The following is a 6,000-nucleotide window of genomic DNA, read 5'->3' on the forward strand; positions in this document are numbered from 1 at the left end:
GCGAGGCAGTAGTACTGCTGAAAATGGTCTGGGGGTTGTAGTGGATCACAAATTGAATATATGTCAGCCATGTGATGCAGTTGCAAAAAATGGCTATTATCATTCCCAGGTGTATAAACAGGAATGTTGTCTTTAAGACACAGAGATAATTGTCCCACTCTACTCTGTACTTTTGAAGCTTCAGCTGGAGTATTGTGTCCAGTTCTGGATTCCACACTTTAAGAAAGATGTGGACAAATTGGAGAGAGCATCCAGAGGAGAGCAACCAAAATGATAAAAGGTTCAGGAACCTTGACTATGAAGAAAGGTTAAAAAAAACTAGGCATTTTTAGTTTTGAGAAAAGAAGATTGTGGATAACAGTTTTCAAACATTTTAAGCACTGTTATCCAGAGGGTGGGGATCGGTTGTTCTCCATGTCCACTGAAGGTAGGACAAGAAGTAATGGGTTTAATCTGCCGCGGGGAGATTTAGGTTAGACAGGAGGGAAACATTTCTAATGATAAGGACAGTTAAGCACTGGAACAGGCTTCCCAGGAGCTGGTGGAACCTTCATTGGAGGTTTTTAGGAATAAGTTGGACAAACAACTGCCACCAACCTAGGGATGGTCTAGGGTTATTTGGCCTCACCTCAGCTCAAGAGGTTGGACAAGATGACATTTTGAGGTTTCTTCCAGACCTCCATTTCTATGCTTCTGTGTGTCCCGGGGCCTGGTACATCACCCCAAAAGGATCCAGCCCCAGGAAACCATAGCACAGAGGCTATAATGGAACACAGGGAGGAAGGGGTTAACAGAACAGCCTCTCCAGAGGCAGAATGCACTAGGCATGGGTTCAGTGGGCCAAGCCCTGCTTCTACTGATGTCAATGGGAGCAACACTGGGCTCAGTGGAGAATGACAAAACACACCCAACACCAACGGGCTCCAAATTCAGAGCTTGAAACGGAGATGGGCTCATGCCTCAACAATTCACTCCAAAACCCTGATCAGGCATACTCAACCTGGGGGGGAAAGGGAGCTGATTTGGCCCAATCTGAGAGAGGGGCCATTTGCAAAGGCTTGATCTTAGTTCAGACCCAGTGTTTGGGGCTGGCTGGATCTGGGTGGCAGATTGGTTCCAGGCTGTCTCAGAAAGGAAACACAACTGCAGTGGAAAGGAGCGTGATGGGTTGTGCCCGTCACCTATTTCCAAGTCCTCTGCCGCTCCCAACTACTGCCTTGTCCTGGAAATGCCACTATTCTCCAGTGTTGATGGGGAGGTGGGAAGTGAGTGGTGGAAGTGGGAAGCCCTCCTTCTCCTCCTCCAGAAAAACCACTGGTTTATTCTGAAATGCCACCATTCCAGGAAGTTGCTTAGGCAAGCCATTACAGTGTGAAATGATCCCTGGGGACAGTCCTTGTTGCTGAAAGTAAAGGGAGACCCTCACTTCCCTGAAGCCTTCTTAAAAATATCTTGGTTTCTTCAGTCTGATGATCAACCCTCTAAGGCAGAATAAAGGGAATAGCAGAGAAGCTCTCGGGATAGGTATTGTGCATACAGATCCCATGCAAGTCTCTTTCCCACCTCCTTCTGTCCTGGCAATGACCTTAACTATAACCTGGGAGGCTAACCCATTCATAACAGCAAGAGTTAATTCAGGCTCTGTGCTAGCTCAGCCTTGGGCCTCCCACTAAGCCAAATTTGGAACTGAGGGAATCACATAGGTTAACTCCCCATAGGGGCGCGGAAGAGGGATGGAGGCGGCCCAGAGTAAGCATGTGTCAGTGGGGTACTGTCTCCTACAGGCGGTCTTGGGGTCAGCAAGGTTCAGGGCTCTGCTAATGCTCTTTACATTCCAGCAACTAAGACTGGAAAATGATGGAAGCTCTCATACAGCTGGGAGGAGTTGGGCATGTAGGTTCGATCATTCTCCGGCCAGAGAAGAATACTCTCAACTTGCAGCAATTTCCAGACACAACAAAGGGGACAAAGCGGGTTTTTAATTGTATGATGTTAGCACTCAGCAAAGGTGCTGCATTGAGGGCACGGCAAACTAGAGTTCTGTATTTTGCCATAGAACAAGGAGAGCTTGTTTAGCAGCAAGGCAAACTTCCCGACTCTGTGTCTCGGCCCTGATCAGGAGGTACTAGTTCTAGGGATGACAGAGAAGCTGAATCTCCATGGCCAAGGGGCTCCACTGAGTCTTGTGCTCAGTTTAAGCTCGGTCTGGGGCCCTGGACTGCCATGTGTTCAGGTCCATGTGCAAGGTACATTGGCAGGGCACTAGCGAGGCATGGTGGAGCCCGTTTGAATCCTGCTGCTGCAGAACTGAGCAGACACTCTGCTGCCAGCTTCCTAGAAGGTCCTTCTAGGAGATTTGGGGGGTCCCAGGACTAGAGATGGGCTGCCCAGCCCCCTCTCCCCATGCATAGCCCAAGAAGTGGATGGTGGCCAGCTAGCTAATTGTTGATGTCACTGTTTCTTCTGCTCCACCAGAAGGCAGAACAAGGCAAAGGGGGGAGCATGAGCCTGTTGGAAGGAAGGGGTCACTCAGCACTGACCCAGGTTCCCAGCCAGGCTCCTGAAAAGCTTGCACAGTTCTCTCTACAGGAAGGTAGCCCTTGTCTTCTGCTTCCAGCATGGCTGAAGTGTCAGCTCTTTGTAGCCAAAGTGTGTGGAGTAGGTTCCACTTGGTCTAAGGTCCAATATTTCCCTTCATAGCACCATGCTGCACGCATGTGCAACCACACACAGTGGCCTGCTTGAGGGCCAATGCCTGGGTGTGCTGTTCTGCACCGGTTAGGCGCAATGCACCAAAACCCACCGAGAAAAATGACTCCAGTAATGGGAAAAACCATTAAACCCTAAATTAACTGCGCTGATTGGTCAATAGCCATCTCTGGTTACACGGGAATGTACCTCTGCCCCTATCCTACCCGTGAGAGATCAGCCTATTAAATTGCTACAGCCCCCCCGGACCAAGCAGTGCCATGTAACGTTCAACAGCTTAAACAAGACATGTTGGCTCTGCCTTGAGTGCACGGTGCTTTCTAATGTGAAATTCCTGGACAATAAATACGAATGCAACGATGCACAACAGCAGCCAGGCCACCAGGTCTCTGTGCACAACTGAGCTGCATGGGGCTGAGTGGAAAGATCTTTCCACGGGGATGGGGTTGCAGTCAGCATGTTTCCTATCACCTCAGTCTGGGAGGAGTGGATAGTTGTATGGCGGGGCCCCATGCTGTGCCACTGTTCTGTGATGTGCCTCCCCTTCAGCTCTGTCTGCCACGGGGGGAGATGGGGTGGATTGGAAGATGTGTGGCCTTCTCTTCCAGTCCCTTGGGTTGTAGCCTTTTAGTGGTAGTGGGCACAATCCCGGTGTTTTAACCAGAAGGCAAAAGGAGAAACATCTGGCAGTAACTGGCACCATCGCTGGCAGTGTCAGGACGGAAGCCAAGCTTTCCTCTGAGCCCGAGAGGTGATCCGCCCAGTGTATCCGGAGATACACGGACAAGGCAGTGTGAGGAAGCCTACACTGTGAACACCCGTGGCCTGCCTGAGCAGAGACACCATCAGCATCTCTGTCGAGCATGCCCTGACTCATCCAGCTGGGCAAGGGCCCCCCTTCAGATAAACAGGAAACTGAACGGGACAGATGCTCTGATCTGTTTTCTTTGAGAATGTTTTACAACATGAGCCAGATGAAATGAAAGAGCAGGCGAGTGGTAAACAAGCTAATTAGAGCATCTCCCTGGGGTCCTGTCAGTCAGCATCAGCTACAGTCAACACCTCCCTTGTCAACCAGAGAACTGCCAGGCCGTTCCTGCCTTGTGGGAGGAGAGTGTTAATAGCTTTCAGGTGCTCCAGCAAGGCCGACAGGGAGAGGGCTTGCAGAATACACACAGGCACGCATGCAAAAACGTGTCCATCATAAGGTCACCTACTATGGTTTCAATCTCCACTTTCTAAGACACCTCTTCCCATACCATGCTAATTTCTTGGCTTCCCAACACTGAGAGAGACAGTTTAATGCGCTGTTGAAAAATACGCTTCCTAAAGAAGCAAAGTTAGGCCTTGGCCAGAAACAAACAAGGAGCAGCAAGAAGCCAGACACAATCAATTGAACTGCATATGAGATTTCCAAAGACCATTTCCTACCAGGTTTTTTTCTCTCCCTCTTCTTCCCACTTTTCAATGCTTGAGTTGAAGCCTAATGCTGAGCCAGCAGCACACCTGTGTCTAAACCTAGAGTGCTCATGCCACATTTCCCAGTGGAAGAGAGGTTGAAGAATTCAATAGAGAAATTAAGTCAGGGTGGATCAATGCCAGCATTGCAGGGTACAGCTACAATTGGGAAGGGATTTCCACAGATTGGTCCAAACTTCCCAGTGACAATCCTACATCCCAGAGACGGTGTACTGAATTCAGCTTGCCAGTGGGAGGAGAGGAGACGTGGGAGGATGAGCCATTGTCCTATATGAAATTGAAGGTTACTGATGAGACGTTGGCTGCCTAATGTAGGTGAGTTGGGATAAAACCAGGAAACTGGTTAGTGACCGTATTCTGGACCAACAAACCAAATAAACAGCCATTGGATCGCTGAGTGACAAACAGGGCCACCAAGCAGGCAACAAAACAAAGAGCCAGCCGTGTACCAAGCAGCCCAACCAGCCAGCCAGCAGATGTATTCAATTAGCCCAAGGGCCAATATCCAACCAAACCTCAGGATAGCCAGCAAAAACAGACAATAGACGACTTGTTCCATCCAACAACGGAGTTAATAACAAAAATGTGCAGTGAACGAATGAGCAGCCAAAAAATCTGCGCCAGCCGCTCAGTAAGTCAATTAACCAATAACCCACATAATCAAGCACTTAACTAGAGCTGAGCAAATAATTCAGTAGGAGTTATTTATCTGACAAATTTGGTCTTTTTCTACTCAGGACATATCTGCAGGCAGATGGCAATTCCCTTAAATAGATTTTCCATGAGTATCTTTTTGACTTGTTTACTCTATAGATTAATGGCAAGAACTTAAAATTTGAACTGTGTTGGTTAGTTGTGATCGGTCAGGTAAATTACATGACATGGCTTCTGTTCTCTGATTGGATAAGCATCATTTTGCCGGTCAACCTCAATCACTGAAATGTTTGCAGAAAGAGAACATGACTGAAGCAAATGGATATTAGCAGCAATTCACCTAGTTCTACAGCTGAGACATGAGTTAATCAACCAGGATATAATAACTATGCTGTTCAAATAAAGAGTCAAGCAAACTGTAAATGGACTCGCTAGCTGACTAATTAACCAACCAGTGAACAAGTCATTCCAATAAACAGCCCATCACACAGTCAGGAAGAATGAAGGAGGACAGTTTTGTAGTTCAAATATAGGAGCTCTGGGTTCAGTTCAGTTCTATAGAGCTCTGCTATAGACTTCCCGGGTAGCCTTGGGAAAGTCACTTCATCCCTCGTCTGCGAAGTGGGGATAAACAGCACTTCCTTCTCCCCACTTTCTGTCTGTCTTGTCTATTTAGGGTGTAAGTTCTTTGGGGCAGTGGTTGCTTCTGACTGGGTTTGTACTGTGCTTGGCACAATGGGGTCCTGATCTTGGCTGGTGCTCATAGGCACCACCATGATATAAATAATAATAAAACTGTAAAAGAACTGAACCCCCAACTAAATAACCAACCAGTGAATAAGTAGCCCAAGTAAATAAACACCTGAGCAAAGAACAAGTAAACAGGCAGTGAATTAGCAAATAGTTATCCAGAGGGTGGGGATCGGTTGTTCTCCATGTCCACTGAAGGTAGGACAAGAAGTAATGGGTTTAATCTGCCGCGGGGAGATTTAGGTTAGACAGGAGGGAAACATTTCTAATGATAAGGACAGTTAAGCACTGGAACAGGCTTCCCAGGAGCTGGTGGAACCTTCATTGGAGGTTTTTAGGAATAAGTTGGACAAACAACTGCCACCAACCTAGGGATGGTCTAGGGTTATTTGGCCTCACCTCAGCTCA

Source organism: Lepidochelys kempii, chromosome 13 (assembly GCF_965140265.1).
Source record: "Lepidochelys kempii isolate rLepKem1 chromosome 13, rLepKem1.hap2, whole genome shotgun sequence".
Classification (NCBI taxonomy): domain Eukaryota; kingdom Metazoa; phylum Chordata; order Testudines; family Cheloniidae; genus Lepidochelys; species Lepidochelys kempii.